Here is a 26,296-nt window from a genome sequence, read left to right as displayed (position 1 = left end):
CCCGTTTAAGATACAATCAAAGTCAATGCAGAGAGATATAGGGTGGAATGTCTAAATGGGCAAATGGTCAATCATGAATGTTCAAATAAATGCAACATTTAGATTTAGTTTTATTATTATTATTATTATTATTATTATTATTATTATTATTATCATCGTCTCATGTATCAAGTTGCAGTGAAAAGTTTTCTTTTGTGTGCCATTCAAAGGCCAGCAGAGTTGCCATGCTCCAGCCTCATTTTGCAAAAAAAAAAAAATGGCTTTAAGGAAAGGAAGAATGAAAGTCCCTTCAGAGACAGTGAGTGGTTGAAGATACCTTCTTCAATGTAGACTGTCTCTGCCACCCCCATAACTGCTATGGCCTTGTTGCTGTTGAGAGACATCTCTACTTGTTCTTGTTCTTGTTCTTGTCTGTTGTCCGACAGCAGGGCCCTGCTGAGGCTATGCTCTAGATGCTGCATCTAGCTGCCTGCCCTCCACATCAGCTACTCAAACCCTGAGCCTGTTCCCCAGAAGCTATCAGTGCCTGTTGGCCGTCGAGCCTGAGCTGGAGCTCGCCTTCTCCTTCTTCACTCCACCAAGTTCGGCCGCCTGCGCTTTAATCCACCCGAGCAGGACTGGCAGAAGCAGTACTGGCAGCAGTGTTCCTTCAGATCACCCAGGTAACCTGCGTCTGGTTGTGGATCACTTCTTTTCCTGAGATCTCCGAGACCTGCTGCTTACGATCTTCATCATTGCAAAATCCTTCTTCATTCTACCATGAAGCTGACAATTCTTCCATGTTTTATCAAGGCTGATGAGGTGTAAAACAGATCATCAACCTGAACTCATCAATTTCCTGCTAAGTTATCTTACAATTAATTACCTAACTTCCCCTTTGGGATGATCCCATTATTTTTTTCCATTTCTCCATTCTATAATGTAGATCCATTTAAAGCAGTGGTTTTCAAACTTCTCCCTAAACTCACATTCCACCTTAAGCAATCCCTATGCCATGTGCTCTGTAAGGGATTACATAAGGTGGTATGTGAGTGGGAAGAAAAAGGTTTGAAAGCCACCGTTTTAGTTGTACCTAATTGACTTCTTGTAGCATTGAAGCTCACACTGGACTGGAGGGAGAACTGACGCTTTTATTAGCTTACAACACAGATAGGGTTCATGAACATGCTTCAGAGGGGTTTATGCAGGAAACCACGGTTATATATGGGCCCCCAGGGGAGGGGCCAGGAGGCAGGATCAGTCGTTATTACAGCACACTTCTAATGAATTCCAGTTCACTACATTCACCCCTTCCTTCAGAATTAAGGGTCTGTGGATGAAGAGAACAAGGATCAAAAGTCAGTAATAGACACAAAAGAGAAATATTTATAATACTATTTAGAGATTCAGGTGGTCCAGAGGTCTGGAGATCCTGGTGGAGCGCCTTAGCACTGGGAGACCTTGGGCTCCTTGAGTCTCCTGGTCCGCCTGTGATGGAAGGGTAATGGGGTGGAGTTCCGGCTCGACAATAGTAGGGGGTTCACTCTCCTCTTGAATTGGGTCCCCTCAGGTTCTGAGTGGGGGTGGGGAGAAAAAGCTCGGTAGCTTGTGGGGCACCTGAGGCAACAGATCCTTGATTCCGGAGGGTGCCAGGTCCCTGATGGAGACTTTATCATTCCTGCATCTGGGTACTCCACGTAGGCATACATGGGGTTGGTATGGAGAAATTTCACCCTTTCCACCAGGGGGTCAGTCTTGCTTCTCCTCACGTGCTTCTTGAGAAGGACCGGACCAGGACTAGTGAGCTAGGCTGGGAGTGTAGTCCCTGATGCTGACCTTCTGACGAATGTGAATATGAGCTCATGAGGAGTAGCATTGGTCACAGTGCAGAGTAGCAACCGAATTGAGTGAGCGCGATGGGGAGAACATCCAGCCAGTGTGTGATAGTACAGATCTATCACCAATGTACATAGTGTATATAGTTACTGTATCTAGACTGTGCTTACAGCGATTGGCTGAGAGCTAAGCCATACCTATTGTCTGGGCCTTAAAGGGTTGTGTCCCTAGCCAGGTCAGATCATTCCGGACTGTTCGGCCACCTGTGAAGAGCTCCTGTCTTTTGCTAATAAAAGCCTTGGTTTGGATCAACAAGTCTTTGATTCTTTCAACGAGCTCTACACAGTGTGAATCTGGAAGGCCTTTTTGTTTCAGGGAAAGTTTGACAGCTTTCCAGATCATGGCGTTCTATTTTTCAACCTGCAGTCCTGCTGGATGTGATGCCCCTCACCAGCAAGTACTGATGCAGCTCGTCGCTCATGAAGGCTGAGCCCCGGTCTCTATGAATATAGCCGGGATACCCGAACAGGGTGAAAAAAGTCTAGGCCCTTCATTATGGAGGAAGCAGACATGTCTGGGCACAGGATGGTGAATGGGAAGTTGGAGTACTCATCGAAAACAAGCGTTAGTTCTCTCTCCAGTCGAGTGTGAGCTTTTAACTCTGCAACAATTTTATTAGCTTACAACACAGGTAGGTTTATGAACAGGCTTCAGAGGGGTTCTGGGTTTAGGGGGGAAATCAGGGTTATATACAGGCCCCTGGGTGAGGGGCCGGGAGGCGGGACCAATCGTCAGTACAGCACACTACTAGTGAATCCCAGTTCATTACTCATTATGTGCACAGTTTCATAACTCCAAAGGGAGTGGGCCAATGACAATCTTTCTCAAGCAAAATATTTCAGTAACATTTGGGTCTAGAGAGTGGTTCTCAACCATCCCTTCCCACTCACATACCACCTTAAGCCATCCCTTACCAATCACAGAGCACTTAGGGCATAGGGATGGCTTAAGGTGGAATGTGGGTTTCGGGAGGCAGTTTGAAGATCTGTAGGTTTAATTTTAATATATTTCAAAATGATATAGAATATCATAACATTGGGAAACAGAGCCAAATAGTATTTCAGCTCAATTAAATGTTGCAGAAAAATAATCCAACTTTAGCCTCACAGGGCACTGGTCTAATTATAAATCCAAGATATAAGTTATTTTAATGTACAAATGTGACCTTCATCTCACAAGTAATCTGCAACGTTTATTTAATAATTGAATCCCGCAGAGCATCAAACATGTTTATTCATCTTTCTCAGGAATGAGAATTAGGATATTACCTGGAAGGTTTCAATTAACCAGTAAGGCTTGTTAGTGAAGATACATTTTAGCAGCACATTCGCTGAATAGCATTTTGCTGCTTGATCCACTAATTTGTGTCAAGCCGTTCCAGTGGACAGGCTGGTTCAAAACAAATCATGGCAACAATAACGTGAGTTCACTGTCTTGTTGAAGAATTTAAAAGCATATCTGAAAAAAGGCAAGAAGAATCAGAGATTGGAGAGAGTTTTCTTAAAATTAACAGTGATCATGAGTTTATCATCAGAAACATTGTTGAATGAACATATGCACTAAAATTCTTATTGAGTAAATTAAATTGAGGTAATAATAAATAAAAATGATAGGTAATAAATATTCACAGTTACCACAGTGGCATTATGATAAAGAAAATGCCTTTTTTTGGTATTGTTGGAGTAGTTTATGATTAGTGTACAGTGTAAAGGGGAAGTTCAAGAGCCCGATAACTGTTGGAAGGAAACTTTTAAAAAAATCTAGATGTGCTGATCTTCAGGCTTCTGTACCTTCTTCCTGATAGAAGGAGCAAGAAAAGGTTGCGACCAGGATAATGGGGATCTTTTATAATGTTGGCGGCCTTCCTGAAGCAACGTCTCACATAGATGTACAGTTGGGGCTTGTGATGGACTTGGCTATATCTGCTGCCTTCTACATTACTGGGTAATTGAATGAGCAAAACAGGCTGTGATAAAACCAGTCAGTATTTTTTCCAAAGTGTACCTGTGAAGGTTTGAAAGAGACTTAGAATAGTACAGCACAATACAGGCCCTTCAGCCCCAGATGTTATGCTGACCCATATATTCCTTCCAAAAATAAGTACTAAACCCTCCCTACCCCATAACCCTCTATTTCACATTCATCCATGTGTCTGTCGAAGAGTCTTTTAAATGCCCCCGATATTTTAGCCTCCACCACCATTCCCGACAAAGCATTCCAGGCACCCACAAGTCTCTGTGTAAAAACTTAAGCCTGATGTCTCCCCTAAACTTCCTTCCCTTCACTTTATACATATATCCTCTGGTATTTGCTGATCCTGCCCTGGGAAACAGGTGCTGGCTGTTTATCCTATCCTATGCCCCTCATAATCTTTTAGATCTCCATCAAATCTCACTCAACCTTCTGTACTCCAAAGAGAAAAGTTCCAACTCTCCTCACCTTGCATCATAAGACTTGTTTCCCAATCCAGACAACATCTGGTAAATCTGCACCCTCTCCATTGCTTCCACATCCTTCCTATAATGAGGTGACAAGAATTGAACACAATTCTCTAAGTGTGGTCTTACCAAATATTTGTAGAGTTGCAACATGACCTCTCTACTCCTGAATTCAATCCCCCTATTAATGAATCCCAACATCCCATAGGCCTTCTTAACTATCCTATCAACCTCTGTGGTGACCTTGAGGGATGTATGGATTTTCAACCCAAGGTCCCTCTGTTCATCCACACTCTTAAGTAACTGACCATTAACCCTATACTCTGCCTTCTGGTTTGTCCTTCCAAAATGCATCACCTCTCAATTATGTGGATTGAACTCCACCTGCCACTTTTCTGCCCAACTCTGCATCCCGTCTATATCCTTTTGGTAACCTTTGACAACCTTCAGCTCCATCCACAACTCCTCCATTCTTCGTGTCATCCACAATCTTACTGACCCATTCTTCTGCCTCTTCATCCAGGTCATTTATAAAAATAACAAAGACCAGGGGTCCCAGAACAGATCCCTGTGGCACTCCTCTACTCACCGACCTCCCAGCAGAATACTTTCTTTCCATTACTTCTCTCTGCTTTCTTACAACAAGCCAATTTTTTTTATCCATAAAGCCAAAGTGCTACTAATCCATGGCTCATGACTCTCTGGATGAGTCTCTTGTGGGGGACCTTTTCAAATGCCTTGTTAAAATCCATGTAGACTACATCTACTGCCCTACCCTCATTAATTATTTTTGTTAACTCCTCAAAAAAAACTCAATTAGACTTGTGAACCATGACCTTCCCTTCACAAAGCCATGCTGACTATCCATGAGTAGACTGTACTTCTCCAAATGCTCATAGATCCTATCCTTAAGAATCCTCTCCATTAGTTTCCACACAATTGATGTAGAACTCACTGGTCTATAATTCCCAAGATTCTCCCTATTACTTTTTTAAACAAGGGAACAACATTTGCTATTCTCCAATCCTCTGTCACCTACCCTGTGACTTGAAACTGAAACTAAGGAACGCCAACAAAATGAAAATGTTCTGAATTATATTTACCATGTTATTTTCCCCTGTCAGTGTTAACGTTAACATTCATACAGCCATATATAACCATATAACAATCACAGCACAGAAATAGGCCATCTCGGCCCTTCTAGTCCTCACCAAATCAAGTACTCTCCTCTAGTCCCACCTACCTGCAACTTGCCCATAACCCTTCATTCCCCTCCCATCCAAATATCAATCCAATTTTTCCTTAAATGACAAAATGGACCGTGCTGCCACTACTTCTCCACTCAGCTACCATTCTCTGAATGAAGAAGTTCCCTCTCATGTTACTTCTAAACCTTTGCCCCTTAACTCTTAACCCATGGACTCTTGTTTCAATCTCTCCTACTCTCAAGGGAAAAAGCCTATCCACACTAACTCTATCTATCCCCCTCATAATCTTAAATACCTCTATTAAATACCCCCTCAATCTTCTATGCTCCAAATAATAAAGGCCTAATCTGCTCAATCTTTCTTGGTAATCTAGTGAGAGAATAATCATAGAGTATTTATTTAGAATCACAAAGAACAATTCGTAAGAAGTGGGGGAGCATAAGAGCATTATTGTGGGGTTTACTCAGGAGTCTGATGTCTGTAAGGAAAAATTGTCTTTTTGCCTGTGGGTGTGCAATTTGACATTATTGAGCCTTCTTCCCAATGGGAGGAGGGAGAGAGAATGTGTCTGGGGTGTGATGGGTCCTTTAGTACGTTAGAGCCTTTCGAAGCAATGGAAGGAGTAGATAAAGTAGACAAAGGGGAAAGAAGTTTACATGATGTTCTGAACTACAGTCACCATCTTCTGCAGCTTTCTCCTACCTTGGGCAGATTCTGTACAACACTGCAATGCAGCCAATTAGGGTGTTTTCAATGGTACATCTGCAGAAATTGTTGAAGGATATGGGGACATGCCAAGCTTTCTTAATCTTTGAAGAAAGTGGAGGCATTGGTGTGCAAAGTGGTTGGTCTACGCTATTTACTAGAAACTTCTCCAAGAACTTGAAGCTATCTACTCTTTCCATTTTAATTCCGTTGATGTGGACAGGGGTATGGTCTCTCTCCTCTCTCCTGATGTCTCTAATCAATGCATTCATCTTAATGAGGTTGAGAGAGAGGTTATCTTGGCAGCATGTCAGTGGACTCGGTATTATTTCTGTATTCCATCTCATTGATATTTGATACCCAGTCTAAAAACTTAGAGATGGCATGCAAATGGTATTTGGCTGCATAATTGTAGGTGCAGAGGGAGTAGAATAGAGGACTGAATATGCATCCATATAAATTGCTGGTGTTCCTTGTGACCATGGAATGGAAGCAACACCTCTATGGATATTGCTGCGCATTCTTCACTGATTATGGTCTGTTAGACGGGAAGTCAAGGATCCACTGCTGAGAGAGGGGCAAGCACTGAGACCAAGAACTCAGTTTGGGGATGAGTATGTTGGAGAATACGGTATTTTAGGTGGCGTTTCCGTCAATGAACAATGAACTGTCATAGGTTTTCTTGACATCCAGTTGTTCCAGGGCTAAGTGGAGGACCAGAGAGATGGTAACTGCCATGGACCCATTTGGAGAGTAATGATGACCAGCACGATGTTAGATGTCAGAGCCATCAGTTGGATGAAACTTAGGCCCAATATTATGCTTCACTTCGCTACTGATGTGGCGATGCCCTTCTTGAAACTAGTGGGAGTATAAAGCTAGATGGAAGGGACAGATTAAAGATAGCTGTAAAAACACCTGCCAGTTCATCTCAGGACACGATCCAGGACTGTCTTCTGTAATGGTCAGTCTGTTCATCATTCAATCAGAATAACTAACCAAGAAGATCTTCATGGATTCATTAATAAGGGGCTGTAAGAGAAGTGGTGCATGTAAATAATAGTCCGAGTATAACACTTGATCTTATCCCATCAGATATCCTGACAGAGAACGAAGAAATGACTTATGCCAATATCTTTTACCTGCCTCCTGGAGCCTCACCATTACTGACATTGAAAGCAGAGGGTAGTTACCAGAACTCCACCTTCTCCCTTTTGTTTTCACACTCTAAAAAATTGCATGTCCATGAATGGATAAGTGAACTTAAGTACTAACACTATAGATTCATAATTTTTCTGTCTTCTTGTTTGATGTGTGACAACAATCATTGCTGCTATATTGAACATAAATTCCCTAATCATTAACGAGGGAGTTTTTTTCTCTCTTGCTCTCTCTCATCATCTTGAGGACAGGAAATACATTCAGGAATTTGTTTCTTCAATATGAAGTAGCTTAAATTGAATTTAAATTAAGCCTGACATTAACAACAATAAAAAGTCCCAATAAAAACAGACCCACAGGACGGTAATGTTAATGCAGTAGTTAGCGCAATGCTATTACACAGCACCAGCGACTCAGGTTTGAATCTGACGCTATATGTATGAAGTTCTGTATGACCATGTTGGGTGCTCCTGCTTCACCCCACATGACCAAGATTAATGGGGTTTATAGGTTCACTGGTGTTGTCGAGTGGGATGGGCTCGTGGACTGGAAGGGCTGATTACTGTGCTCAATCTATAAATTAAGAAATTTTAAAAATGAAAAATAAAGTACTTTATGCGTGAAAAATTTCCCACCAAGTTAGGCCATTTTCTGATTCAACTTAATTTTATATGAATGGAAAGAACCAAGTCGCCGATAAACTCAATATTCATGCTAGTGTGGCAATTGCAGGAGCTGAAGGAAATCACTGCCACCACACTGATGGTTGTTAACAACTGTTTTTATTCAAATTCAGCGCGCCCCTTTGAGCTCAGTCACCTGGTGCGTTGTGACGTCATAATCATTGCCCAGGGTGCGCGTGTTGGAAGGGAGGCTGGAGTCAAAGAGAAACCTCTGATGACGCCATTTCCCCATGGCTGCCCGGCCACATGGCAATACAAGGGGGGCCGGTTCGCCAACTACAAGAAGTAAATATATTTGTTTAATAATCTGTCCTTGTCCTTGCTTTTATTTAGCTCTGCACAATTTTAAATATTAATTATTCAAAAGTTTTAAGATCAAGCAGGATATGGAACAGGGATCTTTCTCCTTGTCAAAGAAATAGCTACGTCTGAGGAACTAAGGGAGGCTTTTTTCAGCCATCTGGGAAGAGTTGATATTCATCATGCTGAAGGATGTAGATCATAACACTTACAGTAAACTACAAAGAAATAGTAACAGGACTTCATCATTAACTTCAAAGGCAGAAAAGTTATCCAAGTTAGAGTCAAAGGTATAAAACCAGCCCTTTTTTTTTGTGTAACATAACTAAATGAATAATGCACCTTCTCTAAAAAAAGCATGAGCTGTTTAATGAATAGATTGCACCATGTTGCTTTAAACTAACCAATTTGTAAATGCAACATCTGAAAGCAAAGTGGTGGTCAAGAACGAAAATAAAATGTAAAAATTTTAACAGACCAGAAAGCATTTGAGAGCAGAAACAATCTGTCCCAACTTACTCCAGTTCTTCTTGTTAGATGGAGGAAGTGGGACAAAAGTGCCTCTTGGAAAAAATTGCTGAGTATTGTCAATAATTAGCAGAGCCTTGCTTAGTTCATTATAACATTTACTCAAATGGAAGTCAGCTCATCGAAGTCAAGTGTGTGTATTGGAAATTATATAGTTCAATAAACCCAATCTATTATAGGCCTTTGCTTTGCTCAAAGAATGAGATTGAGTTTCCTGAGTCTGAGGAGGGAAGGTGTGAGTATTTGTAGAAGAGATACAGATTGATAGTGCGTATAAAGAACAAAAGAGCTACAGTAACATTTGGGGCTATGGATTGGTGAGAGACAAGGTCAGCAGTTGAGATGTTGGAGCAGATTTTGATGGTATAGCAATGGTGCGAGGGGAGGGATCCCAGCACCCAGTTACCAGGCTGGCTGGGTGTGGTTTCACCACCTCATTGTCCCACACGTGCCCACACCTCCTTCCTCACTATAACTTGGGACCCTAAACAATCCCTCCAAGTGAAGCAATATTTCACTTGTGAATCCAAGGAGGTCATATACTTCATCCAGTGCTCCCATTGTGCCCTTCTCTACATCGCAGAGACTGGGTGCATACTGGGAGATCACTTCGCTGAGTGCCATTCCTCTGCATCAATGATGGGGATCTCCCAGTGGCCAATCATTTCAATTCTGCACATCACTCCTGCTGCGACATGTCTGTCCATGGCCTTATGCACACCAAACCAGGGCCACCCTAAAATTGGAGGAGCAACATCTTATATTCCAACTGTGCACTCTCCAACTGGATGGTATTAACATCGACCTTTGGTTTCTCCCTCTGTCTCCTTTCCTCCAGATCTCCACCACCACCCTCTCCATTTAGAGAGCTATCCCTCCCCAATTTCCTTATGCCCTCCCTCCCTTTCCTTTTCTCTGCGACTCTGTGTTCCTCCCTTCACCATTTTGTTCACGTGCCTACCTATATTTTGATTGATAAAGAGCGCAGGCCCAAAACATTGATTATATATCTTTACCTATGCTATATGAAGTATGCTGTTTTTACAAGAAGCCGACCTAACCCTTTTGACCTTTGAACTTGTACTGGGTCAGTGTTAGAGTTTCATCAATAGAATTCTGTTAAGTTTGTTTTTGTGACAGAGTATTTAGAGATGGTTTGGGAGGAATTGTTGGAGCATACAAACATTTTAAAACACAGAATTTTTGCAGGACCTTTGCAGAGTGCTTTTTGCAAAAGAGCAATAAAGTATCAACATACAGCAGCATGCTGCCTGGGAGAGCATGTGATCTTTGCAGGCAGAGGAGAACAGCTTTGCTCTCAGAGAGGGAGGGAGCAGAGAGAGAAGGAGAGACACAGAAATCAGATTGGTTCCAGAGGGACAAGCTGCAAACTTTGGAAGACTGGTCAAAGGAGAACACTAGCTGTCTGAAAGGTGATCTGAAAGAAAGAGGATCATCTGGAGAACCCTGAATCAGGTGCAGATGTCTTGGAACAAAAGGAACCTCTTTCAGAAAACCAACCAGAACCCTCCTGAGTGGTAACCATTTACCTGTTAAGCACCAAAGACTGGTGAACTTTATTAATGCTAACTTCTGTGCACACTACAAGAATTGCCTGCAACCAGTGAGATTGGACTGTGATCCAAAGAACTTTTCTAAGCCTATATACACATTACACACACCTGCACTAAGTATTAGGTGGGTTTAAAGAAGGTTAAGTAGGTTAAGTAAGTTGATAGTAGTAAGTTAAAGTTTAATTCTGTTTTCTTGTTCAAATATAATTAAAAACTACTTTTGTTTAAGTAACCCTTTGTGTTGTGGTGCAATATATCTATTGCTGTTGGTTTTTGGGGTCCTCTGGATTCCGTAACAGTATCCTCTCAGAAAGATCCAGGTCTAAAACATCTAATTTTGGGCAGCAGTATTAGTTAGAGGTTGTTGAGTGGGTTATGTTCTGTTGTGCAACAAGGAAGCAGTGGATTAAAATGCCCATTATCCAGAATTTAATCAACCGGGAACTCAAGCGACCAACCAAAAAAAAGGAAATAAATAAATTATTAAATAAAACTGGCCAGATGGACCCTGCAGGGAAGCGCTGAGACTTTGCTGGGCACACACAGGTTTGCCCCGCTGAACCAGTAAGCCACTTACGTGGAGGTGAGACGGGTTGTGCTGAATGTCTGACCGGGACACCAGGATGAGGAGCAGGGCGATGCCACTCACCGCTGGGGCGACTCTCCCAAATTGTCTCCCCATCCCTGCCAAGTAAGAGTCTTTACTATATTAGTAAGGCTTAATCTGTAAACTTGGGGGAGGGGGTTAATTATAACTCTGGCATGGTTAGCAAAGCGGTTAGCACAATGCTGTTACAGTGCCAGCGACCAGGGTTCAAATTTAAATTTAAATTTTGTAAGTTACGGGTATTACTTGATTAAAGTGAACTTTACATAATTAAAGATTACAATACTGTTTTTTTCAAATTATTTTATATTTTGCACTGCCTTTTGTCTTTTAAACAGTGTATTCTTAATGCAGGTGTATTAGTCAAGCATTGTAAGAGTGAGTCTCAGTCAACTGGAAAATTTGCATATCCGGCATATGTGATCACCATAGGTGCCGGATAATGGGAATTTTACTCTACTTAAGATACCGACAGAGGAATTATGGGATAGGGGGAGATGTGAAGCTGAGTCCATGGCCAGATCTCATTGAATGGCGGAGCAGGGTCGATGAGCTAAATGGCCTACTCCTGTTTCTTATGTTCTTCTCAAACAATATTGGAAAATGAGCATTTTGAGAAAGAAAAGCAGATAAATTATAAGGAATTTTTTTTTAAAAGGAGGAGGAAATGGAAAAAATTATGGAAGGATTTCAAGATACCAGAGCCTAAACCAAGGTGGTTTAAAAGTTTGAAGGTATAAGAACAACATCAGACTGCAAAGATCTTAGCTACCATTTTCATGGAAGATTAGATTAAGAATCCAATTACTGTACTTTCCAGACCACTCACATGAAAGGTGTTTTTAAAACTGTACATTAATTTATATTTTTAGTGATTGGTTTAAAGAGGGACAAATACCAGAATTTGTTGACATTTGAGTTTCTGTTCAGTTTAGTGCCAGACTACAAGCAAATAATAACTGGTACTTATAGAAGCTTGATTTTCTCATGATTATGGAAGCTTTTCATAATGAAGGTAACTGCAGAAACTGCAGAGCTGTTTTTCCAACTGGTACTTACATCAGAGATTTGGAAGATAAAATGTTTGTTAGATCAGAGAACATAGAACAGAACAATATAGGAACAGGCCCATCAGCCCTCTTGTCTGCTGAATATGAAATCCAAATCAAACTTTGTTACTTGCACATGATAGATATCCCTCCATCATTTTCATGTATCTTCTTAGGAGCCTTTTAAATACTCCAATCGTATCTACTTCCACCAGTACACCTGGCAGCCTGTTCTACTCTCTGTGTACCTAAAAGACATCTTCTTATATGTGACACTTTACCCTGTGAAAAAGATTCTGACTGTACAACCTATTAATGCCTCTCATTATTTTATAAACTATCAAGTCTCTTCTCAGCCTCCGACTCTATAATAAGAGCAAACTAATATGTCCTGCCTCTCCCCATATCTGATACCCTCTAAACCAGTCAACCTCTTCTGTATCCATCCCGAAGCCTTCATATCCTTCCTGTAATGGGAAACCAGAAGTTTTAATTTTTAGACAAACAGCACGGTAACAGGCCTTTTTGGCCCACAAACCCATGCTGCCCAATTACACCCAATTAACTTACAACCCCCAGAATGATTCGAACAATGGGAGCACCTGGTGGAGACCCATGCAGACACAGGGAGAACGTACAAATATCTTGCAGACAACTAACCTCTATGCCGACTGTGCCATTTCAATTTATGCACAGTATTCCAACACAATGGGTCAGTCCCGTAGTGATTGTGCCCAAACCAAAGGGTGACATAAGACTATGTGTTGACATGAGAATGGCCAATGAAGCTATAATTAGAGAACGACACCCTATACCAACAGTGGAGGAAATACTTCAAGAACTAACTACCAGCAAGGTATTCTCAAAAATTGATCTGAAATGGGGCTATTATCAATTAGAGCTGGATCCGGGTTCCCGAGATGTGACAACATTTGTGACTCACTGTGGATTGTATCGTTACAAGAGACTTTCATTTGGAATTAATGCAGCTTCGGAGATCTATCAGTATGAAATCTGTCGAGTGATTCAAGGCATTCCTGGAGTTGCCAACATTTCTGATGACATCATAGTCCATGCACCAACAAAGGAAGAGCATGACAAATGGTTGAGGCGTGTACTATCTAGACTACAGGAGGCAGGCCTTACCGTGAATTGAAACAAGTGCCAGTTCGGTGTGTCAGAAATGGACTTCATGGGACACAGACTTACACGGGAAGGACTAAACCCTGCAGAGGCCAAGGTGAAAGCTATTGCAGAGGCACGTGCACCTCAGAACGCAACAGAGGTGAGGAGTTTCCTGGGATTGGTCAATTTTTGTGCAAAGTTCATTCCTAATTTCGCTACAGTGGCAGAACCACTAAGGAAACTAACCAGGAAAGGTGTACCATTTCATTTTGGATCTGAGCAGAAGAAAGCGTTCACAGCGCTGAAGCAAAGCCTGACAGATGCAAAAACTCTTGGATATTACGATCTGGCGGCATCAACCAAAGTCATAGCGGATGCCAGCCCAGTTGGTTTAGGAGCCGTGTTGGTCCAGATGCATGATGGAGGACCAAGAATCATTGCCTATGCCAGCAGATCGTTATCAGATGTGGAAAGAAGATACTCTCAGACAGAGAAAGAAGCACTCGGACTTGTATGGGCCTGTGAGAGGTTCCATGCATATTTATACGGCATTGAATTTGAACTCATCACAGATCATAAGCCATTAGAGGTGATCTATGCACCTAGATCCAAACCATGTGCCAGAATAGAGAGATGGGTACTCAGACTACAACCCTACAAATATAAAGTAATCCACATTGCAGGGAAAGCAAACATTGCAGATCCGCTGTCCAGATTGGTGAAGGATGGAGGTCCACAATCCAAGTCAGAATTGGGAACAGAAACAGAGAGCTTTGTACGCTTCATAGCTATTCAGGCAACACCGAAAGCTGTGACTACGAAGGAAGTCGAGAGAGAATCCGAACGTGATCCAGAACTCATGGAAGTAAGAGAATGCATACAGAGTGGACAATGGGACAAGTGTATTCACAAGGCTTACATACCCATTAGAGACGAACTTTGTTGCATTGGGACAGTATTTAATCTTATATCATAAAGTGCATGTATGAGTGCTGTAGGAAGTAAATTTTATGTAGTTGAGTTATAGTATTACCATTAGTTACGATGTTTGTAAGTTTCCGAGGGATATTGGTAAGTGAAGGTAAAGTTTATTTCTGATTAAAGGAGGGATGTCATGATAATGAATATGTATGAGATGTACCAGAAGTCACGTGGTATGAGAGGGAGATAAGAACACAAGCAGGAGAACAAAGGAAACGGGAGAATAAAGACACTAAGAAGTTTACCTGATAAACTTGTGTTTAATGTTTTATTAACTTCACATTTCGGGCCACAAATGTGACACAAGTGTGGTCAAACTAAGCTTTTATATAACCACAATCTGAATTGGTTGAAGAGTTGATTTCAATTTCTTCTGCTTCAGGACGTGCAGTTAAGATGAGGGGAGGGGAAAGTTGAATGAGTTGTGCAGGGCACAATTATCACACAGAGATAGGTGCCTGAAACGGGTTTCCAGGAAAGGGTTCTAGATAAATAAATATTCAGGGAATGGAGATGTATGTATCATGTACATGCAGAAAATGCTTAGTTTAATCTGGTAACATGGTTGGTGCAGACCTGGTGGGCTGAAGCATCTGCTTTATGTTTTATGTTCTAATTTGAAAGTTGGTCAGCAAATAACCATTTCTGTATCTCTCTGAAAATCTGAGAAATGCTGCTCAAGTGAATGCTGAGGCTTCCCCACGATGTCAGAATGTAACCTTGAATCACTTTTGCATGCAGATCCTCTATCCTCACTGCTCTATTCTCTAGATTTTAAATATGGGAATCATTATTAGCTTCTTGCCTGATATCAGTATGAACAGAAACCAGAGTGCATCAAATTCTGGCATTTGTCCAGTGGTCTCAGGCACAGATTGTTCCTTGTCATGAAGCTAAACCAGATCATTAAAATGGGCAGGAAAGGTCAGTGAGGAAAGCAAGACCACAAAGCCAGCAGTGATATGTATCAGCATTATCTCTACACTCTGAAGACATTTCGCTCCAACAAATTGCATCACAATGCAATCACGGCAACACGGCATCAACTAATTCTAAACCGATAGAGGTTGAGACCATGAGATTTTGTGAAGTTGCCCTTGGAGACAGCAACATTCATCATACATTTGAAGGCCTGAATAGCCCCACTCAGGGTCTGCTAGCATATATGAGCTGATCCCCTCAGTCGTCCAGACATTACCTGAGAAGTTCAGTTATTCTGTTACATTTTCTTTTAATTTGTTGTGATGCTGACCAGGATTTTTCATTCCACTATGGCAGAACTTTATTCTGGACGGTGCAATCGAGTCATGCCTGTTGCTTCCTTGGAAGCATTGCCAGTCCCGTTAGTTCTTTGTCAACTTGAACCTCATTCATCACCACTGCTCAAAAACACTGTCAACTGTGCAGCATCGGACCAGTCAGTTGGCTCATCAAATAAGTGCATAGACTATTTCACTCGATCTTTTTCGTTGACATACCATGTCATTTCTCAGATCTGCCTCACTACTGAACAGTCATACAATTCAAACTGACTTTTTCTGAGGTTCCTTGATCCCACAGACACAATTTTTCATCTGCTACTAACAAGCAGTCTTTCACAAAATCTCTGTTGGTAAAAGGCAGATATGTCTTGATAAACGATGAAGCAAATTTGTAACATCACCTCAGGATTTTTTCTGCACCTTCCGTGGAACTTTTTGCTGGACAGAGACTTATCAACCAAACTGTACAATATTTTTGCTGGAGCAGTCATTCTGTAAATTAATTAAATCTATAATGTTTAGTGCTGCTCTTTTGAATTCAACATGACAAAACTTTCACACTGCAGCATTCCTCTTGCAAATTAAATGTTCATCCGATCTTCTGCTTTCAGAAAAGAAGTGCTTTCTATCTAAGGTTCAAGGAACTTCCAAAGCTTGCTATCAATGATCATTTCTTTATCTTCACTCTCACCTTTATTTTTTTCATGGGTGTTGTTCTCTCTATCTCTGACAATTTGCCTCCTGTCAGCACTTGTCAGCCAGCACTCTCTTTCCCTCATTTCCTTTTCTTCCACATTGCCCCTCCCCCACACCCTGTCTCTTTGCTGATTCCTTACTTACAGGTCTCTCTCTTTCCTGCTAGACTCAATATTGGGAGGGGTAGATCGGGAATCACTAGTCTGATGAAAGAGCATCCATCCAAAATGTTCTCTCTGCTTTTCTCTCTGCATTTGCTACCTGTCATGTTCAGCAGTTTCTGCTTTTAATCAAAGGAATCAATAGTGGCTGCATTTTATTGTGATTGAACGTTCATCAGTGCTTATCCATTGTAGGGTACACATGGCTCTAGCAGCCATTGGAATCTTCTGGGTTGGGCTGAAGGAAACCTGCCATCCAGATCTGGCCAGGCAGCTGTGTGTGTTGTAAACAGATCAGATGTGTTTTGCATTAAGGTAATGAAAGCAACGAATCCACGCTGATGAAGATCCAACTGCGCTGGGTAGGTCACGTCTCCAGAATGGAGGACCGTTGCCTTCCCAAGATCGTGTTATATGGCGAGCTCTCCACTGGTAACTGAGACAGAGGTGCACCAAAGAAGAGGTACAAGGACTGCCTAAAGAAATTCTTGGTGCTTGCCACATTGACCACCGCCAGTGGGCTGATATCACCTCAAACTGTGTATCTTGGCGCCTCTCAGTTCGGCGGGCAGCAACCTCCTTTGAAGAAGACCGCAGAGCCCACCTCACTGACAAAAGACAAAGGAGGAAAAACCCAACACCCAACCCCAACCAACCAATTTTCCCTTGCAACCGCTGCAACCGTGCCTGCCTGTCCCGCATCGGACTTGTCAGCCACAAACGAGCCTGCAGCTGACGTGGACATTACCCTTCCATAAATCTTTGTCCACGAAGCCAAGCCAAAGAAAGAAAAGAAAAGAAATAATAGTGTGGTGTATGGTTGGAGGAGTCACTTGATGGAGCAGTGGCCGGTAGGAGAATACCAACCCTCTCCAGAAAAGAAGAAAAAAAGTGAAGAAAATGCAAACCTCAAGGAACACAAAACACAACAAATAAAAGATAAAGGTGTGGAGAAAAGAAAGAAAATGACACCTAAGAAGGAAAAACCAAAAAGAATGGGAAAAAAAGAAGAAATGATGCCGGAAGAAGCAGGGACCCACAGTGGACAGAGGAGCCCGCTCCCCAAGGTTAGTGGAGACCCCACAGGGTCGCGACCTCCCGACTGCTGGACTGCAAAAATGGCTCACTGAGCCAAACAAATGCCCACAACAAGGGAAAGGAAAACACCGATGGGAGGGGGGCCCAGCTGTGGAGTGAACCTACACAGCGCGACCAACTGAGAGATGCTCGACAGCAGGGCTCTCAGCTGGAAGAAGAGGAAAGCAACAGGAAAGGGAGTGAAAAACAGCAACAGGAAGCCCAATAAATAACTAGCCCAGAAGAAGAGGACCAACATCAAGAAGCCATGAAAAAAAAGCAACCAACAAACTGAGGCAAGCAGCTCAACAAGAAAGTCAGAAGAGACACAGATACAAGGAAGAGAAGTAGAAGACACAAACCCAAGAACAGACACAGAAGGACACCAAGCTCTGCACAGAGGAATAGAAAGTAAAATGAATGGACAGTATATTGATAAAAAAATTTTAAGCATTAAAAGAATGGTTGACACTAGAATTTAGTGAAATGAAAAGAAAAATGAAAAGTACAGAAGAAAAAGTTTGTAGAATAGAGCTGTAGGGATGTAGGGAAAAGATTAGAAAATGTGGAAGAATGTGTAATGGCCGTAGAAATGGAAGTGAACAACTTAAAAAGAAAATTGGAAGAAAATGTCAAAAAAAGTTAAAGAATCACAAGAATTGTTAGCTCTGAAGATGGATATAATGGAAAACAATAGTAGGTGAAACAATATAAAGATAGTGGGCTTAAATGAAGATGAAGAATGCAAAAATATGAAAGAATTTATAAAAGAATGGATCCCAAAAGTCCTGGGAATGCCAGAAATACAGGAAGGAATGCAAATAGAAAGGGCACACAGAACACTAGCCCCGAAACCACAGTCACAAGAAAAACCAAGATTCATTTTAGTAAAATTTCTGTGTCACACGACAAGAGAAAATATATTGGAGAAGGCAAGGAATAAAATTAAAGACAAAAAAAACCATTGGAGTACAAGGGCCAAAATATTTTTTTTTACCCAGACATAAGTTTTGAACTCCTAAAGAAGAGGAAGGAGTTAAACACAGCAAAATCGATCCGATGGAAAAAAAGCTATAAATTTATGTTAAGATATCCAGCGGTGCTTAAAATAGTTATCCTGGGGGAAGCAAAACAGACTGTTCTCGGCTCTGGAGAAAGCACGAGAATTTGCAGAACGCCTGCTGGACAGAAAGAGAGATGAAGAGATGTACCAAGAATGAAGAACGACGACAAACTACATATAAAAATGTAAAAATAATGTATAAGTAAGAACTAAAGAAGGGAAGAAAAGGGAAGTAAAAACAAAAGAGGAGGGAATAAAGGAGAAGAAAAGAGGGGGAGCTTTGTTTTAATGTGAAGATAAAAGTCTTTTCTGGAGGGGATTGGAAGGGAGAGAATAACAGTCACTGCGAAATCAGTTCACACTTGCGAACGGGTTCGCAATCCGAATGGAGAGGGGAGTTGCGGTTGCCCAGCAAGGGACAAGGAGCGACTCAGAGAGTGGGTGGGGGGAGGAACACTTGGGGTTAAGGGAATTTTAGATGTGGGAGTGGTTGAAGTATTTTTGTTTTAGAAGTGTTGTCATACATTGAGTTCAAAAAAGGAAAACTGAGAGATAAAAATGGGGAAAAGGGGAAAGGTGGTGGTGAGGAAGTGAAAATAAGATGTAAACAAAGTATGAGATGGCCATGTTGAACTATATGACTATAAATATTAACAGAATACATAACCAAATCAAAAGGAAGAGGCTATTAAATTTACTGAAAAAAGAAAAAAATATATATAGCTTTCGTGCAGGAAATGCATCTAACTGAAGTGGAACAGAAGAAATTAAGGAGATACTGGGTAGGTTCTTCTACTGTAATGGATATGTTGTAATTGTTTAAGTGTTTCCTCTTTTTTTCTGTTTGACTGTTATGATGTTGAGTTTATATATAATTGTTTTATTTATCTTATTTATAACTTTTTCTGTATATTCTTTTTGTATTTTACCTTTGATTAATGGCTTTTACTTATGTACTATTTCTGTAAAATCCAATAAAAATATTGAAAAAGAAAAATTTAAATTAAATTTAACATTAATGATAATTAACTCCCCCTCCCCCAAGTTTACAGATAAAGCTTTTGACCATGGCAACTCAGACTAAACAGGGGATAAGGAGATACTTAAGAGAATCGCCCCAACGATGAGCAGCATCAACCAGCTCCTCATCCTGGGTGACGCCATTGCTGTTTCACCCAACTTTATTCAAACAGCCACCACAAGCAAAACATGACCAAGGAACTCTCCTGGCTATATAGTTGCTCCCATCTTCACCAAAATTTTATGTGTTTCTTCAGAGAACATTTATTTTTACAAATTTAAATATACTTATTTCTTACCTATTATTTTAATCTTATTTATTTATTTTTTCACTTGATTTTTTTGCCATTTTTTTGACACTGCCAGTTGCTTGAATTCTGGATACCAGAAAACTACTGAATACCACAGACTTTGCCCACACAACACTCTTCATTCATTCCACCTTTGTTGGATAAGCAAAAAAAACCAATGCCTGTACATTCAATTTGCAGGTTGTGTGGGTCTGAGAGAGCCCAGGGTGAGACGATGTGTTCAGACATCAGTTAATAGGACCAATCAGGTTCAGGATCAAACCAGAGCATTATGATGGAGGAGATTACAATCAGCTGCTGGGGTTGATGAGTGAGGGACACAGTTGGGTTGAGATAGTGTATAGAAAATAATCAGTGCTTAGGACAGGCAGGAAATTGAGGATGAAGAGAGAAATGGCTGTGAGAAGTAGGTCATTTATTCTGGTGAACCACCCTGAAATAGATCCCCACAGCAGAGTCCAAGGAGTGAGGTCTGCTTTGGTAGCCCCCTTGTTACAACAAAGCCGGTCTCACCTCTCTTGTAAAGGTCAGGTTCAACATGATTGACTTGCATCTTCCAGAGATCACACATGCATGAATTAAAATAGTCATAAAATAGTCTAAATAGTCTAAAATAGAACCACATCACACATTGCTGGGCGCCTCCATGCACAAGTGCGTCAGATGAAAGAAACCTTAGAAGGAAAATGGCAGCCTCCATGACTCATTCAGTAAGATCATTTGATCAACATTTCATTACCTGTTCCTGGAAATCACATGACTCAGACATACATTAATGATAGATGTTGAATTGTTGTTCCTTGGTGCAGAACAGAACAACAATACATAACCAGGTTGGAGACAAGTGAATTGCTCTATGGTACAATGGGATATTACATCTGTTAAGTCACTAGTGAAGAATGACATGGAGGTTCTAATGAAGCTTCACAAATTTACTGAGCTGAGTCAAGTACCATTATTCTTCCTTCTGCTTCATCAAAATGATTTGAAGGGATTATGCTCAACACCACACAAGCATATTCAACATCAGCATAGCTTTCACTTGTTTGAACAGCTGCTTTGAATATCCAGGACAGATTTTGTTTCACATTGAACAGCTATGTTTTATCTGTTACTTTCCCAAGATATAAATAGGATACAAACTAAAGATTCATATGAAATGCCCTTGGCACATTAGGGCTAGGGTTAGGTTACATGAACATACTCAAATGCAAAATCATATTGCAAAGGATGAACGCTGCATGATTTTGCAGAGAGGGTAAGGAAGGAAGGCTATTTGATTTTTTTTTTCTTAAATGTAATTAAAAAAAGACATATAAATGTTTTAATTAAATTATATTTTACATACAACATGGCAACAGGCCTTTCTGGCCCATGACCCCATGCCACCCAAAAACATCAAATAACCTGCAAAACCCACCTGTCTTTTGGGGTTGGGAGGAAGCCAGATTAGCTGGAGGAATCCCATGCAGACATACGGAGGATGTATAAACTCATTACAGACAGCACCAATTTCGAACCCAGGTCACGGATGCTGTTGTAGCATTGTGCTAACTGTAACGCTCACTATGCTGTCCCATTTTGCATCATTCAATGAGATCACTGCCTCAGGGCAATTCTCTTGCATTAATCACAAATTCTTCTTGAAACCTTAGTATCTAAAATTGATCTCTGCCTTGAAAATAATCTGATCCGACAAAAGATTTATAGTGCGGAATTCAAGTTCCTCCGAATGTGGAGGTATGCAGGGTTTCCTTTCCAAAATATCTTGCTCTTTCACGACAAGAATCAGCACCATACAGAATCATTCTATACCAATGGAGATGAGAGTACGCTTCCTCCTGGAATTGATGTTCTCTTTGGATGTCAGCTTTCTCAAAAGGAAGTTGGGCATTGAGCAATAAGAGTGGTCTAAAAACCAAATACTTCCGATAACTGTGGGTAAACCATGATGGAAATGTGCATAAATCAGAATTACTAAGGCACTGGAGGCCATTCTGCCTTTCATTCATTAAAGATCTCTATAGAGCAGTGGTCCTCGATCCACTCACATACCACTTTAAGTAATCCCTATGCCATCAGCGCTCTGTGATTAGTAAGGGATTGCTTAAGGAGGCATGTGCGTGGGGAGGGAAGGTTGAGAACCCAATTGCTACTGAAATATTTTACTTGAGAAAAAATTTCATTGGCCCATTTCATTTGGAGTTATAAAACCATGCACATAACAAGTCACTTAAGTGTGATTGAAAACCACACTTAAACTTTTCAAACTTTTTCTTTCCACCCACATACCACCTTAAGCAATCCCTTACTAATCACAGAGCACCTATGGCATAGGGAATACTTAAAGTGACATGTGAGTGGAAAGAAAAAGGTTGAGAGCCACTGTTACAGAGTCATGTTGGCTGTCCTATTTCCTTCAAAAGTTTATTTCCGTCTCATTCTGATCCAACTTCATTTTGAAGTAAAAGATCAGCTTTATATCCATCATTTTTATAGGAAGCAGATTCCATTCACGATCCTTCTTTACCTCTTGTCCCAAAGCTTAGCTCTATGCGGCCTTGTCCTTGTACGGTCCACCAATGGAAAGAGTTTCCTTGTCTATCTTGTCTGAAGCTATCATTGTGGATACAGTACCTGTATCAAATCTTGATAATATTTGCTTTGTTCAAGCTCCCTTTTTCCCAAAAGCAACCGGAGCTTCTCTACCAAATCTCTTCCCTGGAATCAATTGGGTTAATGTCTGCTTTCTGTCATGCATCTTGCCATCTTTTCTGAAGCCCCGAGAATATTCCAGGCTGAGATAGTCATAATTTTGGTGCATAGGAAAGTCAAGGGTGATAGGAATTATAGAGAAAAAATGGAGCTGAAGCCAAGATCATTTCAGCCATGGTCTTACTGAATGGCAGAGCAGGCTCAGGGGATCATGCATCTTTTAACTGCTCCTATCTCTAACATTCATATATTCTACAATATGATGATCAGAATTGAAGTCATGGCCTGACCAAAGCTTTCCAATGGTTCAAGATTATTGTTTTGTTCTTGTCCTTGGACTGCTTTTCATGATGTCCAAGATCCCATGTACTTTGTTCTTCCACCTTCGAAGTACATAAGTTTTCATGTTTTTTTTAATATATTCCTGTCCTCCTGCACATATTTTAGAAATGTGTTCTTCTCCATTAATCTAAACCTGAGAAAGCCCATTAATTTCCAGTCACTCAACACCACATTTAGAAATGTTATCCTTGTGCTAAGAGCAAACTGCTCAATTACATCATTCTTAACATACTTCAGAAAGTCCTCTCTCTTCTTTCATTAGCTCAAACATTATCCCAATCAATATATAGTTAATCACATATTCGCAGTATTACCACTCACTTTGGTTCATGTACACCTCTATGGTTTCCCTCTTGATATTTGGAGACCTGTGGAATACTACTGTCATGTGATTATATCTATTTCAGAAATCAAGGCTTACTTAAATATCTCTTCCCTTTGCCTTTCAAGGATCCTTTCCATCACTGGAATGTCTTCCTTGCAGTACTGCCACTTACCTCCTCTTTCCCTTTCCCCAGATTTCTGAAAAACCTTCAATATTTAGTGTAGCTTTTCTGAAAGAATGGACATTATTCATATTAATATTTCAGTACATTTTTAATCCATTCTTTTTGAACCCAGCAGATTGAACCTGCCAAGGGAGCATGAGGTAAGTCTTAAGGGAACAAGTGAATCCAGGAACTTGGTCCCTGATGAGTGGGAAGGGATTGAAGGAACTGGAGTCCGATGAGTGGGAAGGGAGAGCTGGGTGATCAGATGCTGAACTATTGGGGTTTCCCCCTCATTAGAAAGCAGTTTATCAGAGTTTTACTGATATCGCACTTTGATTACAGGAGGGTCACTTTTTCGATATTGGCCACTCTTCAAAACAAAATAAAATAACAAAAATAGTTTAGAAGTTGTGCCACTCTTGCGAGTTTCAAATGTCTCTTGCATTATTTCTGCAGAGTGGATTGCTCTGCATGTTGTAAGAATATGTGGATCAGACCTGCTGGAGTGTAATGACCTCATTCTTTAGTGTGTCAGCAGTTGAGCTAGTCTCTGACTTCTGCTTCATTATCCAATGTTCCCATTAGCACAGGCACACAGAAAATGGTACTGCAGTCAGTTGATGACAACAGTTAATTACTATCACCTTCAGTTGTGTACAACTATCACCTATCAGATGAAGATTTGCTGACTGCTTACTTGCAACGATTTTTAAGTGATTAAAACCATTGTTACTTTTCATAGAATACAATACTGCTCTCATCTCATTATCATTGGGAGTGTTTAAATTTAATGCAGGCTTTTTGTCATGTCGCATACTTTATTTCTAAAACAATTATTTTAATAAGCTGATTTAATTCAATTACCTTCCCCTTCATTATTAATTATGGTGTGGTATTTTGCAGATATTCCTGACGCCTTGTTAAGAATGAAGTGGCAGTGCCAGGCATTCGCATGGGGGCCCTTTGTCCCCACCCCCACCCCCACCCCCACCCCACCCACCTCCTGGAGGCCACAATATATTTAAGAAAAAGTCTTGTTTTCTTTTCACCTCGCATAACAAATTTTTTACATGTTTTTTAATAGGAGAGAAGAAACCAAATCTTGACTGCTTCACAGGGAAGGGGGCCCATAAACTTTGAGTAGAGTTTGAAGGGAGCCATAACAAAAAAAAAGATTGAAAACGGCTGGTGCAGACAATGAATATATTGACGATAATCTCAAATAAATGGTCTGTTATAATGTCTTGCTGATTTTAACCTTGCTACTTCAATGGAAACCAATCATTCTGATTAATGTCTGCGAATTAAATCATTAATTTTAATCAAATCCCAGTAGTTTGTTATCTCCAAAGAAATGAGAAATATTTATGTTAAGGCACGGTGAATGCTTACTCTTTGTAACTGCCTGCCAAGTGCAGTAGAGAAGAGGCAGTCGCTAGACTGCCTCTAGAAATGTATATATATATATATATATATATATATATATATATGATGCAAGATTCCATGATTTTCCTCTATGCCAGGTGAGAAAAACAAGATAACTGGTAAGTTTATCTGCAGCCAGTACAAGACATATTTCTCCCCACTAGCTTGAGGTAATTACTTCAAATCAGTAACTCACAACTCTAACAAACTCGCGAACAAGAACAATAAATTCCTTTAGTCAAGTTTTATGTGACCTCTCTCAAGGTAGTCACCTTGCAAATGATTCTCTCATTATGCATTCAACCTGAGAGGGGAGAAACTTTGTCAGATGGTAACATGACATGTGGAAGCCAATTCTCCTGCAGAGCTCAAAGAAGCAGGTCATGTTAAGACCACAGGAACATTCAGCTCTCTTTTGCATTTGACAAAGTTAAATATCCTCAATTTATCTATTAATCATCAAAATCCTATTAAAAAGAGTTAGTTATACTCCTTTGTATTCATGTCAAAGGTCCTATTAGGGAGAAAATAAGATAAAAAGAATTTCTATGGGGGAGCAATCAAACGGTTTTATGAATTGGAATTTGAATGATATTTTATGTCAAATGTTGCCACCAGTTAAATCAGGCCATGTTTAATAGTGCGTTGATTGGTAAGTAACTGTTCCCAAATCTGCACTGATAGCCATGTAGAGTGCCCAAAGTAGATCTGATACCCAAATGGTAAAATATTAATAAATTGGCAGTCTGAGCTATTGTAAAACATTATAAATGTTACTTAGTCCGACTCCATAAAACTTTTTAATTTTTAAAAAAATTTTCACACTATGAACCTTATTGACCAAAATACACATAAACATTTCCCTCTTGAATATACACAGTGTCATTTTCTCCCCTCCTTCACCTCCCTCCCCACCCACTCAACGTTCAACATATATGATACATTAAACCGATTAAACAATGTCATCACACAATGAAAATAAACAAGAAATTTGTGTCTTCTTTTTTATACTGGGCCAGTTCATTTCGTCTTCTTCTCATTCTGTCATTTCAGGTGGTGGAGGTCCACAGTAGGACTTCTCTGTTGTGTTCCATGTACGGTTCCCAAATTTGTTCGAATACTGTGATGTTATTTCTTAAATTATATGTTATTTTTCCCAATGGAATACATTTATTCATTTCTATGTACCATTGCTGTACTCTCAGGCTATCTTCTGATTTCCAGGTTGACATTATACATTTTTTTGTTACAGCTAAGGCTATCATATTAATTTTTTTTTGTGCTCCATCCAAATCAAGTCCAAGTTCTTTACTTCTTGTATTACTTAGAAGAAAGATCTCTGGATTTTTTGGTATGTTGCTTTTTGTGATTTTATTTAATACCTGATTTAGATCTTCCCAAAACTTTTCCACTTTCTCACATGCCCAAATTGCATGTACTGTTGTTCCCGTTTCCTTCTTACAGCGAAAACATCTATCTGATACTGTTGGATCCCATTT

At 40.5% G+C, this 26,296-nt stretch overlaps 2 long non-coding RNA genes across 3 annotated transcripts; one reads left to right on the top strand and one right to left on the bottom strand.

The window, feature by feature from the left end:
* Positions 1-3,101: 3,101 nt before the first annotated feature.
* On the bottom strand, positions 3,102-20,038 carry LOC138742988 (uncharacterized). 2 transcript variants are annotated; one of them, XR_011344574.1, is made up of 3 exons: positions 19,813-20,038; positions 7,145-7,258; positions 3,102-3,333 (listed from the first exon to the last, which is right to left on the bottom strand). It is a non-coding gene; the product is annotated as an uncharacterized lncRNA (long non-coding RNA). The 2 variants fall into 2 exon arrangements; XR_011344575.1 differs by lacking the exon at positions 19,813-20,038 and adding an exon at positions 8,023-8,135.
* Positions 20,039-20,145: 107 nt separating this feature from the next.
* Positions 20,146-24,612, top strand: LOC138742987 (uncharacterized). Its single transcript, XR_011344573.1, has 2 exons — positions 20,146-20,230; positions 24,457-24,612. It is a non-coding gene; the product is annotated as an uncharacterized lncRNA (long non-coding RNA).
* Positions 24,613-26,296: the final 1,684 nt, after the last annotated feature.

The sequence above is a fragment of the Narcine bancroftii genome, chromosome 9 (genome assembly GCF_036971445.1).
Source record: "Narcine bancroftii isolate sNarBan1 chromosome 9, sNarBan1.hap1, whole genome shotgun sequence".
Classification (NCBI taxonomy): Eukaryota; Metazoa; Chordata; class Chondrichthyes; order Torpediniformes; family Narcinidae; genus Narcine; species Narcine bancroftii.
Note: the sequence above shows the minus strand (reverse complement) of the source record. Positions and strands in the feature narration are given on the sequence as shown.